Below are 21,635 nucleotides of genomic sequence, written 5' to 3'. Positions count from 1 at the left end.
GGGTTTCATTCTGTATCTGTCAGTCTCTGGTACTGTGTGTGAGTGTGAGATTCATTCTGTATCTGTCAGTCTCTGGTACTGTGTGTGAGTGTGGGATTCATTCTGTATCTGTCAGTCTCTGGTACTGTGTGTGAGTGTGAGATTCATTCTGTGTCTGTCAGTCTCTGGTACTGTGTGTGAGTGTGAGATTCATTCTGTGTCTGTCAATCTCTGGTACTGTATGTGAGTGTGGGATTCATTCTGGAACTGTCAGTCTCTGGTGCTGTGTGTGAGTGTGGGAGACATTCTGTATCTGTCAGTCTCTGGTACTGTGTGTGAGTGTGGGATTCATTCTGTATCTGTCAGTCTCTGGTACTGTGTGTGAGTGTGAGATTCATTCTGTATCTGTCAGTCTCTGGTACTGTGTGTGAGTGTGAGATTCATTCTGTATCTGTCAGTCTCTGGTACTGTGTGTGAGTCTGAGATTCATTCTGTATCTGTCAGTCTCTGGTACTGTGTGTGAGTGTGAGATTCATTCTGTATCTGTCAGTCTCTGGTACTGTTTGTGAGTGTGAGATTCATTCTGTATCTGTCAGTCTCTGGTGCTGTGTGTGAGTGTGAGATTCATTCTGCATCTGTCAGTCTCTGGTACTGTTTGTGAGTGTGAGATTCATTCTGTATCTGTCAGTCTCTGGTGCTGTGTGTGAGTGTGGGATTCATTCAGTATCTGTCAGTCTCTGGTACTGTGTGTGAGTTTGGGATTCATTCTGTATCTGTCAGTCTCTGAGACTGCATGTGAGTGTGGGATTCATTCTGTGTCTGTCAGTCTCTGATACTGCGTGTGAGTGTGGGATTCATTCAGTATCTGTCAGTCTCTGATACTGTGTGTGAGTGTGGGATTAATTCTGTGTCTGTCAATCTCTGGTACTGTATGTGAGTGTGGGATTCATTCTGTATCTGACAGTCTCTGATACTGTGTGTGAGTGTGGGATTCATTCTGTGTCTGTCAATCTCTGGTACTGTATGTGAGTGTGGGATTCATTCTGTAACTGTCAGTCTCTGGTACTGTGTGTGAGTGTGGGATTCATTCTGTATCTGTCAGTCTCTGGTACTGTGTGTGAGTGTGAGATTCATTCTGTGTCTGTCAGTCTCTGGTACTGTGTGTGAGTGTGAGATTCATTCTGTGTCTGTCAATCTCTGGTACTGTATGTGAGTGTGGGATTCATTCTGTAACTGTCAGTCTCTGGTGCTGTGTGTGAGTGTGGGATTCATTCTGTATCTGTCAGTCTCTGATACTGTGTATGAGTGTGGGATTCATTCTGTATCTGTCAGTCTCTGGTACTGTGTGTGAGTGTGGGATTCATTCTGTATCTGTCAGTCTCTGGTACTGTGTGTGATTGTGAGATTCATTCTGTATCTGTCGGTCTCTGGTAATGTGCGTGAGTGAGATTCATTCTGTTCCTGACACTGTGTGTGAGTGTGGGATTCATTCTGTATCTGTCACTCTCTGCTGCTGTGTGTGAGTGTGGGATTCATTCTGTATCTGTCAGTCTCTGATACCGTGTATGAGTGTGGGTTTCATTCTGTATCTGTCAGTCTCTGGTACTGTGTGTGAGTGTGAGATTCATTCTGTATCTGTCAGTCTCTGGTACTGTTTGTGAGTGTGAGATTCATTCTGTATCTGTCAGTCTCTGGTGCTGTGTGTGAGTGTGGGATTCATTCTGCATCTGTCAGTCTCTGGTACTGTGTGTGAGTGTGGGATTCATTCTGTATCTGTCAGTCTCTGACACTGCATGTGAGTTTGGGATTCATTCTGTATCTGTCAGTCTCTGGTACTCTGTGTGAGTGTGGGATTCATTCTGCACCTGTCAGTCTCTGGTACTGGACATGAGTGTGGGATTCATTCTGTATCTGTCAGTCTCTGGTCCTATGTATGAGTCTGGGATTCATTCTGTATCTGTCAGTCTCTGGTACTGTGTGTGAGTGTGGGATTCATTCTGTATCTGTCAGTCTCTGGTGCTGTGTTTTAGTGTGGGATTCATTCTGTATCTGTCAGTCTCTGGTACTGGGTGTGAATGTGGGATTCATTCTGTATCTTTCACTCTCTGATACTGTGTTTGAGTTTGGGATTCATTCTGTTTCTGTCACTCTCTGATACTGCATGTGAGTTTGGGATTCATTCTGTATCTGTCAGTCTCTGGTACTGTGTGTGAGTGTGGGATTCATTCTGCATCTGTCAGTCTCGAGTGCTGTATGTGAGTGTGGGATTCATTATGTATCTGTCACTCTCTGGTACTGTGTGTGAGTGTGGGATTCATTCTGTGTCTATCAATCTCTGGTACTGTATGTGAGTGTGGGATTCATTCTGTATCTGTCAGTCACTGGTACTGTGTGTGAGTGTGGGATTCATTCTGTGTCTGTCAATCTCTGGTACTGTATGTGAGTGTGGGATTCATTCTGTATCTGTCAGTCTCTGATACCGTGTGTGAGTGTGGGATTCATTCTGTGTCTGTCAATCTCTGGTACTGTGTGTGAGTGTGGGATTCATTCTGTAACTGTCAGTCTCTGGTGCTGTGTGTGAGTGTGGGATTCATTCTGTATCTGTCAGTCTCTGGTACTGTGTATGAGTGTGGGATTCATTCTGTATCTGTCAGTCTCTGATACTGTGTGTGAGTGTGGGATTCATTCTGTATCTGTCAGTCTCTGGTACTGTGTGTGAGTGTGGGATTCATTCTGTATCTGTCAGTCTCTGATACTGCATGTTAGTTTGGGATTCATTCTGTATCTGTCAGTCTCTGGTACTCTGTGTGAGTGTGGGATTCATTCTGTATCTGTCAGTCTCTGATACTGTGTGTGAGTGTGGGGTTCATTCTGTGTCTGTCAATCTCTGGTACTGTATGTGAGTGTGGGATTCATTCTGTAACTGTCAGTCTCTGGTGCTGTGTGTGAGTGTGGGATTCATTCTGTATCTGTCAGTCTTTGGTACTGTGTGTGAGTGTGGCATTCATTCTGTTGCTGTCAGTCTTTGGGACTGTGTGTGAGTGTGGGATTCATTCTGTATCTGTCAGTCTATGGTGCTGTGTGTGAGTGTGGGATTCATTCTGCACCTGTCAGTCTCTGGTACTGTACGTGAGAGTGGGATTCATTCTGTTTCTGTCAGTATCTGGTACTGTGTGTGAGTGTGGGATTCATTCTGTATCTGTCAGTCTCTGGTACTGTGTGTGAGTGTGGGATTCATTCTGTATCTGTCAGTCTCTGGTACTGTGTGTGAGTGTGAGATTCATTCTGTGTCTGTCAGTCTCTGGTACTGTGTGTGAGTGTGAGATTCATTCTGTGTTTGTCAATCTCTGGTACTGTATGTGAGTGTGGGATTCATTCTGTATCTGTCAGTCTCTGATACTGTGTGTGAGTGTGGGATTCATTCAGTATCTGTCAGTCTCTGGTACTGTGTGTGAGTTTGGGATTCATTCTGTATCTGTCAGTCTCTGAGACTGCATGTGAGTGTGGGATTCATTCTGTGTCTGTCAGTCTCTGATACTGCGTGTGAGTGTGGGATTCATTCAGTATCTGTCAGTCTCTGATACTGTGTGTGAGTGTGGGATTAATTCTGTGTCTGTCAATCTCTGGTACTGTATGTGAGTGTGGGATTCATTCTGTATCTGACAGTCTCTGATACTGTGTGTGAGTGTGGGATTCATTCTGTGTCTGTCAATCTCTGGTACTGTATGTGAGTGTGGGATTCATTCTGTAACTGTCAGTCTCTGGTGCTGTGTGTGAGTGTGGGATTCATTCTGTATCTGTCAGTCTCTGGTACTGTGTGTGAGTGTGGGATTCATTCTGTATCTGTCAGTCTCTGATACTGTGTATGAGTGTGCGATTCATTCTGTATCTGTCAGTCTCTGGTACTGTGTGTGAGTGTGGGATTCATTCTGTATCTGTCAGTCTCTGGTACTGTGTGTGATTGTGAGATTCATTCTGTATCTGTCGGTCTCTGGTACTGTGCGTGAGTGAGATTCATTCTGTTCCTGACACTGTGTGTGAGTGTGGGATTCATTCTGTATCTGTCACTCTCTGCTGCTGTGTGTGAGTGTGGGATTCATTCTGTATCTGTCAGTCTCTGATACTGTGTATGAGTGTGGGTTTCATTCTGTATCTGTCAGTCTCTGGTACTGTTTGTGAGTGTGAGATTCATTCTGTATCTGTCAGTCTCTGGTGCTGTGTGTGAGTGTGGGATTCATTCTGCATCTGTCAGTCTCTCGTACTGTGTGTGAGTGTGGGATTCATTCTGTATCTGTCAGTCCCTGACACTGCATGTGAGTTTGGGATTCATTCTGTAACTGTCAGTCTCTGGTGCTGTGTGTGAGTGTGGGATTCATTCTGTATCTGTCAGTCTCTGGTACTGTGTGTGAGTGTGGGATTCATTCTGTAACTGTCAGTCTCTGGTGCTGTGTGTGAGTGTGGGATTCATTCTGTATCTGTCAGTCTCTGGTACTGTGTGTGAGTGTGGGATTCATTCTGTATCTGTCAGTCTCTGATACTGTGTATGAGTGTGCGATTCATTCTGTATCTGTCAGTCTCTGGTACTGTGTGTGAGTGTGGGATTCATTCTGTATCTGTCAGTCTCTGGTACTGTGTGTGAGTGTGGGATTCATTCTGTATCTGTCACTCTCTGCTGCTGTGTGTGAGTGTGGGATTCATTCTGTATCTGTCAGTCTCTGATACTGTGTATGAGTGTGGGTTTCATTCTGTATCTGTCAGTCTCTGGTACTGTTTGTGAGTGTGAGATTCATTCTGTATCTGTCAGTCTCTGGTGCTGTGTGTGAGTGTGGGATTCATTCTGCATCTGTCAGTCTCTCGTACTGTGTGTGAGTGTGGGATTCATTCTGTATCTGTCAGTCTCTGACACTGCATGTGAGTTTGGGATTCATTCTGTATCTGTCAGTCTCTGGTACTGTGTGTGAGTGTGGGATTCATTCTGTGTCTGTCAATCTCTGGTACTGTATGTGAGTGTGGGATTCATTCTGTATCTGTCAGTCTCTGATACTGTGTGTGAGTGTGGAATTCATTCTGTGTCTGTCAATCTCTGGTACTGTATGTGAGTGTGGGATTCATTCTGTAACTGTCAGTCTCTGGTGCTGTGTGTGAGTGTGGGATTCATTCTGTATCTGTCAGTCTCTGGTACTGTGTGTGAGTGTGGGATTCATTCTGTATCTGTCAGTCTCTGATACTGTGTATGAGTGTGGGATTCATTCTGTGTCTGTCAGTCTCTGGTACTGTGTGTGAGTGTGAGATTCATTCTGTGTTTGTCAATCTCTGGTACTGTATGTGAGTGTGGGATTCATTCTGTATCTGTCAGTCTCTGATACTGTGTGTGAGTGTGGGATTCATTCTGTGTCTGTCAGTCTCTGATACTGTGTGTGAGTGTGGGATTCATTCTGTGTCTGTCAATCTCTGGTACTGTATGTGAGTGTGGGATTCATTCTGTAACTGTCAGTCTCTGGTACTGTGTGTGAGTGTGGGATTCATTCTGTATCTGTCAGTCTCTGGTACTGTGTGTGAGTGTGAGATTCATTCTGTGTCTGTCAGTCTCTGGTACTGTGTGTGAGTGTGAGATTCATTCTGTGTCTGTCAATCTCTGGTACTGTATGTGAGTGTGGGATTCATTCTGTAACTGTCAGTCTCTGGTGCTGTGTGTGAGTGTGGGATTCATTCTGTATCTGTCAGTCTCTGATACTGTGTATGAGTGTGGGATTCATTCTGTATCTGTCAGTCTCTGGTACTGTGTGTGAGTGTGGGATTCATTCTGTATCTGTCAGTCTCTGGTACTGTGTGTGATTGTGAGATTCATTCTGTATCTGTCGGTCTCTGGTAATGTGCGTGAGTGAGATTCATTCTGTTCCTGACACTGTGTGTGAGTGTGGGATTCATTCTGTATCTGTCACTCTCTGCTGCTGTGTGTGAGTGTGGGATTCATTCTGTATCTGTCAGTCTCTGATACTGTGTATGAGTGTGGGTTTCATTCTGTATCTGTCAGTCTCTGGTACTGTGTGTGAGTGTGAGATTCATTCTGTATCTGTCAGTCTCTGGTACTGTTTGTGAGTGTGAGATTCATTCTGTATCTGTCAGTCTCTGGTGCTGTGTGTGAGTGTGGGATTCATTCTGCATCTGTCAGTCTCTGGTACTGTGTGTGAGTGTGGGATTCATTCTGTATCTGTCAGTCTCTGACACTGCATGTGAGTTTGGGATTCATTCTGTATCTGTCAGTCTCTGGTACTCTGTGTGAGTGTGGGATTCATTCTGCACCTGTCAGTCTCTGGTACTGGACATGAGTGTGGGATTCATTCTGTATCTGTCAGTCTCTGGTCCTATGTATGAGTCTGGGATTCATTCTGTATCTGTCAGTCTCTGGTACTGTGTGTGAGTGTGGGATTCATTCTGTATCTGTCAGTCTCTGGTGCTGTGTTTTAGTGTGGGATTCATTCTGTATCTGTCAGTCTCTGGTACTGGGTGTGAATGTGGGATTCATTCTGTATCTTTCACTCTCTGATACTGTGTTTGAGTTTGGGATTCATTCTGTTTCTGTCACTCTCTGATACTGCATGTGAGTTTGGGATTCATTCTGTATCTGTCAGTCTCTGGTACTGTGTGTGAGTGTGGGATTCATTCTGCATCTGTCAGTCTCGAGTGCTGTATGTGAGTGTGGGATTCATTATGTATCTGTCACTCTCTGGTACTGTGTGTGAGTGTGGGATTCATTCTGTGTCTATCAATCTCTGGTACTGTATGTGAGTGTGGGATTCATTCTGTATCTGTCAGTCACTGGTACTGTGTGTGAGTGTGGGATTCATTCTGTGTCTGTCAATCTCTGGTACTGTATGTGAGTGTGGGATTCATTCTGTATCTGTCAGTCTCTGATACCGTGTGTGAGTGTGGGATTCATTCTGTGTCTGTCAATCTCTGGTACTGTGTGTGAGTGTGGGATTCATTCTGTAACTGTCAGTCTCTGGTGCTGTGTGTGAGTGTGGGATTCATTCTGTATCTGTCAGTCTCTGGTACTGTGTATGAGTGTGGGATTCATTCTGTATCTGTCAGTCTCTGATACTGTGTGTGAGTGTGGGATTCATTCTGTATCTGTCAGTCTCTGGTACTGTGTGTGAGTGTGGGATTCATTCTGTATCTGTCAGTCTCTGATACTGCATGTTAGTTTGGGATTCATTCTGTATCTGTCAGTCTCTGGTACTCTGTGTGAGTGTGGGATTCATTCTGTATCTGTCAGTCTCTGATACTGTGTGTGAGTGTGGGGTTCATTCTGTGTCTGTCAATCTCTGGTACTGTATGTGAGTGTGGGATTCATTCTGTAACTGTCAGTCTCTGGTGCTGTGTGTGAGTGTGGGATTCATTCTGTATCTGTCAGTCTTTGGTACTGTGTGTGAGTGTGGCATTCATTCTGTTGCTGTCAGTCTTTGGGACTGTGTGTGAGTGTGGGATTCATTCTGTATCTGTCAGTCTATGGTGCTGTGTGTGAGTGTGGGATTCATTCTGCACCTGTCAGTCTCTGGTACTGTACGTGAGAGTGGGATTCATTCTGTTTCTGTCAGTATCTGGTACTGTGTGTGAGTGTGGGATTCATTCTGTATCTGTCAGTCTCTGGTACTGTGTGTGAGTGTGGGATTCATTCTGTATCTGTCAGTCTCTGGTACTGTGTGTGAGTGTGAGATTCATTCTGTGTCTGTCAGTCTCTGGTACTGTGTGTGAGTGTGAGATTCATTCTGTGTTTGTCAATCTCTGGTACTGTATGTGAGTGTGGGATTCATTCTGTATCTGTCAGTCTCTGATACTGTGTGTGAGTGTGGGATTCATTCAGTATCTGTCAGTCTCTGGTACTGTGTGTGAGTTTGGGATTCATTCTGTATCTGTCAGTCTCTGAGACTGCATGTGAGTGTGGGATTCATTCTGTGTCTGTCAGTCTCTGATACTGCGTGTGAGTGTGGGATTCATTCAGTATCTGTCAGTCTCTGATACTGTGTGTGAATGTGGGATTAATTCTGTGTCTGTCAATCTCTGGTACTGTATGTGAGTGTGGGATTCATTCTGTATCTGACAGTCTCTGATACTGTGTGTGAGTGTGGGATTCATTCTGTGTCTGTCAATCTCTGGTACTGTATGTGAGTGTGGGATTCATTCTGTAACTGTCAGTCTCTGGTGCTGTGTGTGAGTGTGGGATTCATTCTGTATCTGTCAGTCTCTGGTACTGTGTGTGAGTGTGGGATTCATTCTGTATCTGTCAGTCTCTGATACTGTGTATGAGTGTGCGATTCATTCTGTATCTGTCAGTCTCTGGTACTTTGTGTGAGTGTGGGATTCATTCTGTATCTGTCAGTCTCTGGTACTGTGTGTGATTGTGAGATTCATTCTGTATCTGTCGGTCTCTGGTACTGTGCGTGAGTGAGATTCATTCTGTTCCTGACACTGTGTGTGAGTGTGGGATTCATTCTGTATCTGTCACTCTCTGCTGCTGTGTGTGAGTGTGGGATTCATTCTGTATCTGTCAGTCTCTGATACTGTGTATGAGTGTGGGTTTCATTCTGTATCTGTCAGTCTCTGGTACTGTTTGTGAGTGTGAGATTCATTCTGTATCTGTCAGTCTCTGGTGCTGTGTGTGAGTGTGGGATTCATTCTGCATCTGTCAGTCTCTCGTACTGTGTGTGAGTGTGGGATTCATTCTGTATCTGTCAGTCCCTGACACTGCATGTGAGTTTGGGATTCATTCTGTAACTGTCAGTCTCTGGTGCTGTGTGTGAGTGTGGGATTCATTCTGTATCTGTCAGTCTCTGGTACTGTGTGTGAGTGTGGGATTCATTCTGTAACTGTCAGTCTCTGGTGCTGTGTGTGAGTGTGGGATTCATTCTGTATCTGTCAGTCTCTGGTACTGTGTGTGAGTGTGGGATTCATTCTGTATCTGTCAGTCTCTGATACTGTGTATGAGTGTGCGATTCATTCTGTATCTGTCAGTCTCTGGTACTGTGTGTGAGTGTGGGATTCATTCTGTATCTGTCAGTCTCTGGTACTGTGTGTGAGTGTGGGATTCATTCTGTATCTGTCACTCTCTGCTGCTGTGTGTGAGTGTGGGATTCATTCTGTATCTGTCAGTCTCTGATACTGTGTATGAGTGTGGGTTTCATTCTGTATCTGTCAGTCTCTGGTACTGTTTGTGAGTGTGAGATTCATTCTGTATCTGTCAGTCTCTGGTGCTGTGTGTGAGTGTGGGATTCATTCTGCATCTGTCAGTCTCTCGTACTGTGTGTGAGTGTGGGATTCATTCTGTATCTGTCAGTCTCTGACACTGCATGTGAGTTTGGGATTCATTCTGTATCTGTCAGTCTCTGGTACTGTGTGTGAGTGTGGGATTCATTCTGTGTCTGTCAATCTCTGGTACTGTATGTGAGTGTGGGATTCATTCTGTATCTGTCAGTCTCTGATACTGTGTGTGAGTGTGGGATTCATTCTGTGTCTGTCAATCTCTGGTACTGTATGTGAGTGTGGGATTCATTCTGTAACTGTCAGTCTCTGGTGCTGTGTGTGAGTGTGGGATTCATTCTGTATCTGTCAGTCTCTGGTACTGTGTGTGAGTGTGGGATTCATTCTGTATCTGTCAGTCTCTGATACTGTGTATGAGTGTGGGATTCATTCTGTATCTGTCAGTCTCTGATACTGTGTGTGAGTGTGGGATTCATTCTGTGTCTGTCAGTCTCTGGTACTGTGTGTGAGTGTGAGATTCATTCTGTGTTTGTCAATCTCTGGTACTGTATGTGAGTGTGGGATTCATTCTGTATCTGTCAGTCTCTGATACTGTGTGTGAGTGTGGGATTCATTCAGTATCTGTCAGTCTCTGGTACTGTGTGTGAGTTTGGGATTCATTCTGTATCTGTCAGTCTCTGATACTGTGTGTGAGTGTGGGATTCATTCTGTGTCTGTCAGTCTCTGATACTGTGTGTGAGTGTGGGATTCATTCTGTATCTGTCAGTCTCTGGTACTGTGTGTGAGTTTGGGATTCATTCTGTATCTGTCAGTCTTTGGGACTGTGTGTGAGTGTGGGATTCATTCTGTATCTGTCAGTCTCTGGTACTGTTTGTGAATGTGAGATTTATTCAGCATCGGTCAGTCACTGGTACTGTGTATGAGTGTGGGATTCATTCTGTATCTGTCAGTCTCTGGTCCTATGTATGAGTCTGGGATTCATTCTGTATCTGTCAGTCTCTGGTACTGTGTGTGAGTGTGGGATTCATTCTGCATCTGTCAGTCTCTGGTGCTGTGTTTTATTGTGGGATTCATTCTGTATCTGTCAGTCTCTGGTACTGGGTGTGAATGTGGGATTCATTCTGTATCTTTCACTCTCTGATACTGTGTTTGAGTTTGGGATTCATTCTGTATCTGTCACTCTCTGATACTGCATGTGAGTTTGGGATTCATTCTGTATCTGTCAGTCTCTGGTACTGTGTGTGAGTGTGGGATTCATTTTGCATCTGTCAGTCTCGAGTGCTGTATGTGAGTGTGGGATTCATTATGTATCTGTCACTCTCTGGTACTGTGTGTGAGTGTGGGATTCATTCTGTGTCTATCAATCTCTGGTACTGTATGTGAGTGTGGGATTCATTTTGTATCTGTCAGTCACTGGTACTGTGTGTGAGTGTGGGATTCATTCTGTGTCTGTCAATCTATGGTACTGTATGTGAGTGTGGGATTCATTCTGTATCTGTCAGTCTCTGATACTGTGTGTGAGTGTGGGATTCATTCTGTGTCTGTCAATCTCTGGTACTGTGTGTGAGTGTGGGATTCATTCTGTAACTATCAGTCTCTGGTGCTGTGTGTGAGTGTGGGATTTATTCTGTATCTGTCAGTCTCTGGTACTGTGTATGAGTGTGGGATTCATTCTGTATCTGTCATTCTCTGATACTGTGTGTGAGTGTGGGATTCATTCTGTATCTGTCAGTCTCTGGTACTGTGTGTGAGTGTGGGATTCATTCTGTATCTGTCAGTCTCTGATACTGCATGTGAGTTTGGGATTCATTCTGTATCTGTCAGTCTCTGGTACTCTGTGTGAGTGTGGGATTCATTCTGTATCTGTCAGTCTCTGATACTGTGTGTGAGTGTGGGGTTCATTCTGTGTCTGTCAATCTCTGGTACTGTATGTGAGTGTGGGATTCATTCTGTAACTGTCAGTCTCTGGTGCTGTGTGTGAGTGTGGGATTCATTCTGTATCTGTCAGTCTTTGGTACTGTGTGTGAGTGTGGCATTCATTCTGTTGCTGTCAGTCTTTGGGACTGTGTGTGAGTGTGGGATTCATTCTGTATCTGTCAGTCTCTGACACTGCATGTGAGTTTGGGATTCATTCTGTATCTGTCAGTCTCTGGTACTGTGTGTGAGTGTGGGATTCATTCTGTGTCTGTCAATCTCTGGTACTGTATGTGAGTGTGGGATTCATTCTGTATCTGTCAGTCTCTGATACTGTGTGTGAGTGTGGGATTCATTCTGTGTCTGTCAATCTCTGGTACTGTATGTGAGTGTGGGATTCATTCTGTAACTGTCAGTCTCTGGTGCTGTGTGTGAGTGTGGGATTCATTCTGTATCTGTCAGTCTCTGGTACTGTGTGTGAGTGTGGGATTCATTCTGTATCTGTCAGTCTCTGATACTGTGTATGAGTGTGGGATTCATTCTGTATCTGTCAGTCTCTGATACTGTGTGTGAGTGTGGGATTCATTCTGTGTCTGTCAGTCTCTGGTACTGTGTGTGAGTGTGAGATTCATTCTGTGTTTGTCAATCTCTGGTACTGTATGTGAGTGTGGGATTCATTCTGTATCTGTCAGTCTCTGATACTGTGTGTGAGTGTGGGATTCATTCAGTATCTGTCAGTCTCTGGTACTGTGTGTGAGTTTGGGATTCATTCTGTATCTGTCAGTCTCTGATACTGTGTGTGAGTGTGGGATTCATTCTGTGTCTGTCAGTCTCTGATACTGTGTGTGAGTGTGGGATTCATTCTGTATCTGTCAGTCTCTGGTACTGTGTGTGAGTTTGGGATTCATTCTGTATCTGTCAGTCTTTGGGACTGTGTGTGAGTGTGGGATTCATTCTGTATCTGTCAGTCTCTGGTACTGTTTGTGAATGTGAGATTTATTCAGCATCGGTCAGTCACTGGTACTGTGTATGAGTGTGGGATTCATTCTGTATCTGTCAGTCTCTGGTCCTATGTATGAGTCTGGGATTCATTCTGTATCTGTCAGTCTCTGGTACTGTGTGTGAGTGTGGGATTCATTCTGCATCTGTCAGTCTCTGGTGCTGTGTTTTATTGTGGGATTCATTCTGTATCTGTCAGTCTCTGGTACTGGGTGTGAATGTGGGATTCATTCTGTATCTTTCACTCTCTGATACTGTGTTTGAGTTTGGGATTCATTCTGTATCTGTCACTCTCTGATACTGCATGTGAGTTTGGGATTCATTCTGTATCTGTCAGTCTCTGGTACTGTGTGTGAGTGTGGGATTCATTTTGCATCTGTCAGTCTCGAGTGCTGTATGTGAGTGTGGGATTCATTATGTATCTGTCACTCTCTGGTACTGTGTGTGAGTGTGGGATTCATTCTGTGTCTATCAATCTCTGGTACTGTATGTGAGTGTGGGATTCATTTTGTATCTGTCAGTCACTGGTACTGTGTGTGAGTGTGGGATTCATTCTGTGTCTGTCAATCTATGGTACTGTATGTGAGTGTGGGATTCATTCTGTATCTGTCAGTCTCTGATACTGTGTGTGAGTGTGGGATTCATTCTGTGTCTGTCAATCTCTGGTACTGTGTGTGAGTGTGGGATTCATTCTGTAACTATCAGTCTCTGGTGCTGTGTGTGAGTGTGGGATTTATTCTGTATCTGTCAGTCTCTGGTACTGTGTATGAGTGTGGGATTCATTCTGTATCTGTCATTCTCTGATACTGTGTGTGAGTGTGGGATTCATTCTGTATCTGTCAGTCTCTGGTACTGTGTGTGAGTGTGGGATTCATTCTGTATCTGTCAGTCTCTGATACTGCATGTGAGTTTGGGATTCATTCTGTATCTGTCAGTCTCTGGTACTCTGTGTGAGTGTGGGATTCATTCTGTATCTGTCAGTCTCTGATACTGTGTGTGAGTGTGGGGTTCATTCTGTGTCTGTCAATCTCTGGTACTGTATGTGAGTGTGGGATTCATTCTGTAACTGTCAGTCTCTGGTGCTGTGTGTGAGTGTGGGATTCATTCTGTATCTGTCAGTCTTTGGTACTGTGTGTGAGTGTGGCATTCATTCTGTTGCTGTCAGTCTTTGGGACTGTGTGTGAGTGTGGGATTCATTCTGTATCTGTCAGTCTATGGTGCTGTGTGTGAGTGTGGGATTCATTCTGCACCTGTCAGTCTCTGGTACTGTACGTGAGAGTGGGATTCATTCTGTTTCTGTCAGTATCTGGTACTGTGTGTGAGTGTGGGATTCATTCTGTATCTGTCAGTCTCTGGTACTGTGTGTGAGTGTGGGATTCATTCTGTATCTGTCAGTCTCTGGTACTGTGTGTGAGTGTGAGATTCATTCTGTGTCTGTCAGTCTCTGGTACTGTGTGTGAGTGTGAGATTCATTCTGTGTTTGTCAATCTCTGGTACTGTATGTGAGTGTGGGATTCATTCTGTATCTGTCAGTCTCTGATACTGTGTGTGAGTGTGGGATTCATTCAGTATCTGTCAGTCTCTGGTACTGTGTGTGAGTTTGGGATTCATTCTGTATCTGTCAGTCTCTGAGACTGCATGTGAGTGTGGGATTCATTCTGTGTCTGTCAGTCTCTGATACTGCGTGTGAGTGTGGGATTCATTCAGTATCTGTCAGTCTCTGATACTGTGTGTGAGTGTGGGATTAATTCTGTGTCTGTCAATCTCTGGTACTGTATGTGAGTGTGGGATTCATTCTGTATCTGACAGTCTCTGATACTGTGTGTGAGTGTGGGATTCATTCTGTGTCTGTCAATCTCTGGTACTGTATGTGAGTGTGGGATTCATTCTGTAACTGTCAGTCTCTGGTGCTGTGTGTGAGTGTGGGATTCATTCTGTATCTGTCAGTCTCTGGTACTGTGTGTGAGTGTGGGATTCATTCTGTATCTGTCAGTCTCTGATACTGTGTATGAGTGTGCGATTCATTCTGTATCTGTCAGTCTCTGGTACTTTGTGTGAGTGTGGGATTCATTCTGTATCTGTCAGTCTCTGGTACTGTGTGTGATTGTGAGATTCATTCTGTATCTGTCGGTCTCTGGTACTGTGCGTGAGTGAGATTCATTCTGTTCCTGACACTGTGTGTGAGTGTGGGATTCATTCTGTATCTGTCACTCTCTGCTGCTGTGTGTGAGTGTGGGATTCATTCTGTATCTGTCAGTCTCTGATACTGTGTATGAGTGTGGGTTTCATTCTGTATCTGTCAGTCTCTGGTACTGTTTGTGAGTGTGAGATTCATTCTGTATCTGTCAGTCTCTGGTGCTGTGTGTGAGTGTGGGATTCATTCTGCATCTGTCAGTCTCTCGTACTGTGTGTGAGTGTGGGATTCATTCTGTATCTGTCAGTCCCTGACACTGCATGTGAGTTTGGGATTCATTCTGTAACTGTCAGTCTCTGGTGCTGTGTGTGAGTGTGGGATTCATTCTGTATCTGTCAGTCTCTGGTACTGTGTGTGAGTGTGGGATTCATTCTGTAACTGTCAGTCTCTGGTGCTGTGTGTGAGTGTGGGATTCATTCTGTATCTGTCAGTCTCTGGTACTGTGTGTGAGTGTGGGATTCATTCTGTATCTGTCAGTCTCTGATACTGTGTATGAGTGTGCGATTCATTCTGTATCTGTCAGTCTCTGGTACTGTGTGTGAGTGTGGGATTCATTCTGTATCTGTCAGTCTCTGGTACTGTGTGTGAGTGTGGGATTCATTCTGTATCTGTCACTCTCTGCTGCTGTGTGTGAGTGTGGGATTCATTCTGTATCTGTCAGTCTCTGATACTGTGTATGAGTGTGGGTTTCATTCTGTATCTGTCAGTCTCTGGTACTGTTTGTGAGTGTGAGATTCATTCTGTATCTGTCAGTCTCTGGTGCTGTGTGTGAGTGTGGGATTCATTCTGCATCTGTCAGTCTCTCGTACTGTGTGTGAGTGTGGGATTCATTCTGTATCTGTCAGTCTCTGACACTGCATGTGAGTTTGGGATTCATTCTGTATCTGTCAGTCTCTGGTACTGTGTGTGAGTGTGGGATTCATTCTGTGTCTGTCAATCTCTGGTACTGTATGTGAGTGTGGGATTCATTCTGTATCTGTCAGTCTCTGATACTGTGTGTGAGTGTGGGATTCATTCTGTGTCTGTCAATCTCTGGTACTGTATGTGAGTGTGGGATTCATTCTGTAACTGTCAGTCTCTGGTGCTGTGTGTGAGTGTGGGATTCATTCTGTATCTGTCAGTCTCTGGTACTGTGTGTGAGTGTGGGATTCATTCTGTATCTGTCAGTCTCTGATACTGTGTATGAGTGTGGGATTCATTCTGTATCTGTCAGTCTCTGATACTGTGTGTGAGTGTGGGATTCATTCTGTGTCTGTCAGTCTCTGGTACTGTGTGTGAGTGTGAGATTCATTCTGTGTTTGTCAATCTCTGGTACTGTATGTGAGTGTGGGATTCATTCTGTATCTGTCAGTCTCTGATACTGTGTGTGAGTGTGGGATTCATTCAGTATCTGTCAGTCTCTGGTACTGTGTGTGAGTTTGGGATTCATTCTGTATCTGTCAGTCTCTGATACTGTGTGTGAGTGTGGGATTCATTCTGTGTCTGTCAGTCTCTGATACTGTGTGTGAGTGTGGGATTCATTCTGTATCTGTCAGTCTCTGGTACTGTGTGTGAGTTTGGGATTCATTCTGTATCTGTCAGTCTTTGGGACTGTGTGTGAGTGTGGGATTCATTCTGTATCTGTCAGTCTCTGGTACTGTTTGTGAATGTGAGATTTATTCAGCATCGGTCAGTCACTGGTACTGTGTATGAGTGTGGGATTCATTCTGTATCTGTCAGTCTCTGGTCCTATGTATGAGTCTGGGATTCATTCTGTATCTGTCAGTCTCTGGTACTGTGTGTGAGTGTGGGATTCATTCTGCATCTGTCAGTCTCTGGTGCTGTGTTTTATTGTGGGATTCATTCTGTATCTGTCAGTCTCTGGTACTGGGTGTGAATGTGGGATTCATTCTGTATCTTTCACTCTCTGATACTGTGTTTGAGTTTGGGATTCATTCTGTATCTGTCACTCTCTGATACTGCATGTGAGTTTGGGATTCATTCTGTATCTGTCAGTCTCTGGTACTGTGTGTGAGTGTGGGATTCATTTTGCATCTGTCAGTCTCGAGTGCTGTATGTGAGTGTGGGATTCATTATGTATCTGTCACTCTCTGGTACTGTGTGTGAGTGTGGGATTCATTCTGTGTCTATCAATCTCTGGTACTGTATGTGAGTGTGGGATTCATTTTGTATCTGTCAGTCACTGGTACTGTGTGTGAGTGTGGGATTCATTCTGTGTCTGTCAATCTATGGTACTGTATGTGAGTGTGGGATTCATTCTGTATCTGTCAGTCTCTGATACTGTGTGTGAGTGTGGGATTCATTCTGTGTCTGTCAATCTCTGGTACTGTGTGTGAGTGTGGGATTCATTCTGTAACTATCAGTCTCTGGTGCTGTGTGTGAGTGTGGGATTTATTCTGTATCTGTCAGTCTCTGGTACTGTGTATGAGTGTGGGATTCATTCTGTATCTGTCATTCTCTGATACTGTGTGTGAGTGTGGGATTCATTCTGTATCTGTCAGTCTCTGGTACTGTGTGTGAGTGTGGGATTCATTCTGTATCTGTCAGTCTCTGATACTGCATGTGAGTTTGGGATTCATTCTGTATCTGTCAGTCTCTGGTACTCTGTGTGAGTGTGGGATTCATTCTGTATCTGTCAGTCTCTGATACTGTGTGTGAGTGTGGGGTTCATTCTGTGTCTGTCAATCTCTGGTACTGTATGTGAGTGTGGGATTCATTCTGTAACTGTCAGTCTCTGGTGCTGTGTGTGAGTGTGGGATTCATTCTGTATCTGTCAGTCTTTGGTACTGTGTGTGAGTGTGGCATTCATTCTGTTGCTGTCAGTCTTTGGGACTGTGTGTGAGTGTGGGATTCATTCTGTATCTGTCAGTCTATGGTGCTGTGTGTGAGTGTGGGATTCATTCTGCACCTGTCAGTCTCTGGTACTGTACGTGAGAGTGGGATTCATTCTGTTTCTGTCAGTATCTGGTACTGTGTGTGTGTGTGGGATTCATTCTGTATCTGTCAGTCTCTGGTACTGTGTGTGTGTGTGGGATTCATTCTGTATCTGTCAGTCTCTGATACTGTGTATGAGTGTGGGATTCATTCTGTATCTGTCAGTCTCTGATACTGTGTGTGAGTGTGGGATTCATTCTGTATCTGTCAGTCTTTGGGACTGTGTGTGAGTGTGGGATTCATTCTGTATCTGTCAGTCTCTGATACTGCATGTGAGTTTGGGATTCATTCTGTATCTGTCAGTCTCTGGTACTCTGTGTGAGTGTGGGATTCATTCTGGATCTGTCAGTCTCTGGTGCTGTGTGTGAGTGTGGGATTCATTCTGTATCTGTCAGTCTTTGGTACTGTGTGTGAGTGTGGGATTCATTCTGTGTCTGTCAGTCTATGGTGCTGTGTGTGAGTGTGGGATTCATTCTGCACCTGTCAGTCTCTGGTACTGTACGTGAGAGTGGGATTCATTCTGTTTCTGTCAGTATCTGGTACTTTGTGTGAGTGTGGGATTCATTCTGTATCTGTCAGTCTCTGGTACTGTGTGTGAGTGTGGGATTCATTCTGTATCTGTCAGTCTATGCTGCTGTGTGTGAGTGTGGGATTCATTCTGTATCTGTCAGTCTCTGATACTGTGTATGAGTGTGGGATTCATTCTGTATCTGTCAGTCTCTGATACTGTGTGTGAGTGTGGGATTCATTCTGTTGCTGTCAGTCTTTGGGACTGTGTGTGAGTGTGGGATTCATTCTGTATCTGTCAGTCTCTGATACTGTGTGTGAGTGTGGGATTCATTCTGTATCTGTCAGTCTCTGGTACTGTGTGTGAGTGTGGGATTCATTCTGTATCTGTCAGTCTCTGATACTGCATGTGAGTTTGGGATTCATTCTGTATCTGTCAGTCTCTGGTACTCTGTGTGAGTGTGGGATTCATTCTGTATCTGTCAGTCTCTGATACTGTGTGTGAGTGTGGGGTTCATTCTGTGTCTGTCAATCTCTGGTACTGTATGTGAGTGTGGGATTCATTCTGTAACTGTCAGTCTCTGGTGCTGTGTGTGAGTGTGGGATTCATTCTGTATCTGTCAGTCTTTGGTACTGTGTGTGAGTGTGGCATTCATTCTGTTGCTGTCAGTCTTTGGGACTGTGTGTGAGTGTGGGATTCATTCTGTATCTGTCAGTCTATGGTGCTGTGTGTGAGTGTGGGATTCATTCTGCACCTGTCAGTCTCTGGTACTGTACGTGAGAGTGGGATTCATTCTGTTTCTGTCAGTATCTGGTACTGTGTGTGAGTGTGGGATTCATTCTGTATCTGTCAGTCTCTGGTACTGTGTGTGTGTGTGGGATTCATTCTGTATCTGTCAGTCTCTGATACTGTGTATGAGTGTGGGATTCATTCTGTATCTGTCAGTCTCTGATACTGTGTGTGAGTGTGGGATTCATTCTGTATCTGTCAGTCTTTGGGACTGTGTGTGAGTGTGGGATTCATTCTGTATCTGTCAGTCTCTGATACTGCATGTGAGTTTGGGATTCATTCTGTATCTGTCAGTCTCTGGTACTCTGTGTGAGTGTGGGATTCATTCTGGATCTGTCAGTCTCTGGTGCTGTGTGTGAGTGTGGGATTCATTCTGTATCTGTCAGTCTTTGGTACTGTGTGTGAGTGTGGGATTCATTCTGTGTCTGTCAGTCTATGGTGCTGTGTGTGAGTGTGGGATTCATTCTGCACCTGTCAGTCTCTGGTACTGTACGTGAGAGTGGGATTCATTCTGTTTCTGTCAGTATCTGGTACTTTGTGTGAGTGTGGGATTCATTCTGTATCTGTCAGTCTCTGGTACTGTGTGTGAGTGTGGGATTCATTCTGTATCTGTCAGTCTATGGTGCTGTGTGTGAGTGTGGGATTCATTCTGTATCTGTCAGTCTCTGATACTGTGTATGAGTGTGGGATTCATTCTGTATCTGTCAGTCTCTGATACTGTGTGTGAGTGTGGGATTCATTCTGTTGCTGTCAGTCTTTGGGACTGTGTGTGAGTGTGGGATTCATTCTGTATCTGTCAGTCTATGGTGCTGTGTGTGAGTGTGGGATTCATTCTGCACCTGTCAGTCTCTGGTACTGTACGTGAGAGTGGGATTCATTCTGTTTCTGTCAGTATCTGGTACTGTGTGTGAGTGTGGGATTCATTCTGTATCTGTCATTCTCTGGTACTGTGTGTGAGTGTGGGATTCATTCCATGTGTGAGTATGCGATTCTTCCTTTACCTCTCAGTCTCTCGTGCTTTATGAGAGTGTGGGATGAACTCGGTATCAGTCAGTCCTTGGTGCTGTATGCCTGTGTGGGATTCATTCTCGATCTATCATCTCTGGTACCATACTTGTGTGTGGGATTCATTCTATGTCTGGCAACCTCTCATGCTGGATGTGAGTTTGGGATTCCTTCTGCTTCTGTCAGTCTCTGGTGTGGTATTTGAGTGTGGGATTCATTCTGTGTCTGTGTGTCTCTGTACTGTATCTGTGTGTGAGATTAATTCTGTATCTGTATATAATTATTCGCTCAGATTATGTTATGGTGTTCAATACTGTAACTTTAATACCTTAATGTTGAAATATTTTTTTCTCATTTTGCAGTTGGTAAATATGGATACACTTTAGGATTTGATGCTGGAGGTTTTAGTCAGATAATTTGTGTGCTTTTTGGACTCCTATTAAATCTGTATCTCTGTGAGTAATATTGTGAATGATAATGTATCTTTAAAACTGATATTTTTGAATTGGTATATAATGTGTGGATGAGTCTGTACTAAATTAATTGATACTGCATCTTTAAATTTATTTTATAACATTTTTCGACTCATGTGTAATGTGTATCTCAGTCTGTGCAAATAGAATTGATGCTGTATCTTTAAATCTCATACTATGAGTGTATTATAAACTGGTTTCTAATTTGTTTCTCAGGTTACACTGTCACAGCATTTCTCAATCTGATACTGTACATGAGTTTTGGACTTGCAATTTGTATCTCTTCATATGCTATTCGAATGGATACTGCATGAATTAAACTCTAGTGTGTGTGAGAGTTCTGGGCGAGTATTCAATTTGAATCTCGGGGTATCTGGTATTTAATTCATGGCCAATGTTGCCCTTTTGTGAAATGGACAACCTGAAAGCGTGACTTTGGACTGGGATTTTTGTATCTTCCTGTCAGCGGGACTGAGTTCGGGGGAAATGGAAACAGCGTCTGCCTCACCTGCTCTGTTTGACTGTTGGATTGAAAATGTGTCTCTGGAATCTGGGATCAGTGTGGGACTGACCACTTCTGCTGTCTGAGACTGTGGAACTGATGACCTGTCTGTGTCTCTGTGCTCTGTGAATGATAATATACCTACTGTGTGTGAGAAGGAGCTGGCTGCACTGTTCCTTTGCCTCGGGTGGAGGAAACTTCACATTCATTCTGGATCCTTCAATGGTTTGCCTGTGGAAAGAAACGTATCTCTTGTAACTCAAGAACAGGTGAGGTAGAAAATACAAAAGTGATCAGTTTAATATCTCTGATAATAATTATTTTGAATATCCACAAATGAAAACCAGTGATACAAAGAGTGTCAGTGTCTGACTCCACTGCAGTACTGCAGCTCTCAGCTTCTGTATACCAGGTGTGTTGGGCGATTTTAAAACAATTTAGTGATATCCAGACACAACCCAACCCCTGCACTGATCCATGAATGGGACTACCCGATGGGGAGGGGCCTTTGTACCGTTCAGGTTTCTAATCCCCTCTCCCATGGGATTAACCGTTCAACTGAAAGCAAAGAGCCGCTTTTTAAAATGTGTCCTTCACACTTCTCACCTGGTGCCTGCAATAGATGCTCTTTGTTTCACTCCCCACGTCCTGACTGTCCGGCTCTGTTTCCACTGTTCACTGTCCAATAACAATAAACAGGGTGAGACTGGAAATAAACCAGGAACAATTCACTCCTGGTTTGGGGAGAGAAAGCAGCAATGATTTTAACAGCAGGTTCTTCCCATTCTGTCTCCCTCACCCTGGACACACCCTGTACACACACAGCCGGAGAATGCCCTCTCCCTTCCCCGCTCACTCCATGTTCCGGGACCAGTTCCTGATCCACTCCGCCTCTTACAAACAGCCCCCGGACTCCCCCTGACCTTCCCCCGGACTCAATGCCGATCTCTGAGCCCATCTGCGGACACGGTCCCGAAGCGATGAGCTGCTGTAACGAGGCTGCTCTTTGCTCCCTTCCCCCGGGGGCCGTGATCTCTCCATTCCCGGCTGTTTTAAACCATCTTCTTCCGCTCACTGAGG

The 21,635-nt window shown here is 44.4% G+C and overlaps 1 long non-coding RNA gene across 1 annotated transcript in view; it reads right to left on the bottom strand.

The window, feature by feature from the left end:
• The window catches only part of LOC137307075 (uncharacterized), a 50,600-nt gene extending 29,202 nt beyond the window's left edge, over window positions 1–21,398 (bottom strand). The window contains exons 1-2 of the long non-coding RNA XR_010959018.1: window positions 21,162–21,398; window positions 20,701–20,786 (exon numbers count right to left, since the gene is read on the bottom strand). This is a non-coding gene — a long non-coding RNA (uncharacterized lncRNA). The remainder of the gene's footprint in view (window positions 1–20,700; window positions 20,787–21,161) is intronic.
• Window positions 21,399–21,635: the final 237 nt, after the last annotated feature.

The sequence above is a fragment of the Heptranchias perlo genome, chromosome X (genome assembly GCF_035084215.1).
Source record: "Heptranchias perlo isolate sHepPer1 chromosome X, sHepPer1.hap1, whole genome shotgun sequence".
NCBI lineage: Eukaryota > Metazoa > Chordata > Chondrichthyes > Hexanchiformes > Hexanchidae > Heptranchias > Heptranchias perlo.
The sequence above is the reverse complement of the archived record's forward strand: the minus strand, read 5'-3'. Positions and strand labels throughout refer to the sequence as shown.